The sequence below is a fragment of the Echiichthys vipera genome (genome assembly GCF_963691815.1).
Source record: "Echiichthys vipera genome assembly, chromosome: 3".
NCBI classification, from domain to species: Eukaryota; Metazoa; Chordata; class Actinopteri; order Perciformes; family Trachinidae; genus Echiichthys; species Echiichthys vipera.
The window spans coordinates 203,832-204,772 of record NC_139828.1 but is presented as its reverse complement, the minus strand read 5'-3'; positions in this window follow the sequence as shown (position 1 = coordinate 204,772).

The following is a 941-nucleotide window of genomic DNA, read 5'->3' as shown; positions in this document are numbered from 1 at the left end:
TGTCCCAGAGACCTTCACCTCACACCTCCGGAGGAGCTTTTCTGGCGTCCCTGTGGAGGTCGGGGGCATCGAACCGGAGCGGGCGATGTTCAAAGCTTCCACTGCTGAAGCTGCAGCGGTGAGCTGTGGCCTCAAGGTCTCAGGGGCCTCAAGGGGCGGGGACCCTGGACCACCGTGGTGGACCCCGGGGGTCAGGGGTCCCCCTGAAGAAGGAGGCCTTCAGGATCTGGTCTCCCAGAAGACTCCGGAGGTGGTTCTGAGGTCCCCACAGGTCTGAAGGGCTGCAGCCTCTGCTGGGTCAGAGGCAAAGCAGCGGGTGTGGGAGGAGTTCACACAAGTCCTGGAGAAGGACTTTAGGGGGCACCGAGGTGCTTCTGGACCACCATTCAGCACCTCAGGAGGGGGACACGGGGAACCGTCCAAGCTGTTTACAGTAAGGACGGGACGCTGGTGCCCTCAGCTGATGAGGTCATGGGGCGGTGGAAGGACTCTGAGGAAGTCCTGAATGGGCCCAACACGCCCTCTTTTGTAGAGGCAGAGCTGGAGGCTGATGGGGATCATCGTCAACATCTCTGACAGAAGTCACTGAGGAAGGAAACAAGTCCACAGAGGCAAAGCCCCAGGATCCATGAGCTGCATCCACACATGCTGAAAGCTCTGGGTCTGGAGGGGCCGTCCTGGTCCTGGTCCTGGTCCTGGTCCTGGTCCACACGTCTCTGACACACTGGTGGAAGTCTGGGACAGTGCCGAGGGAGTGGCAGACCGGGGTGGTGGTTCCTGTTCAGAAAGGGGGACCAGAGGGTGTGAGCCAGTTCCAGGGGGATCACACTCCTCAGCCTCCCTGGTGAAGTCGACTCCAAGGTGCTGGAAAGGAGGTTGGTCCTGTAGAACCTCAGACTGAAGAGGAACCAGGTGGATCCAGTCCTGGACCTGGACCAGGA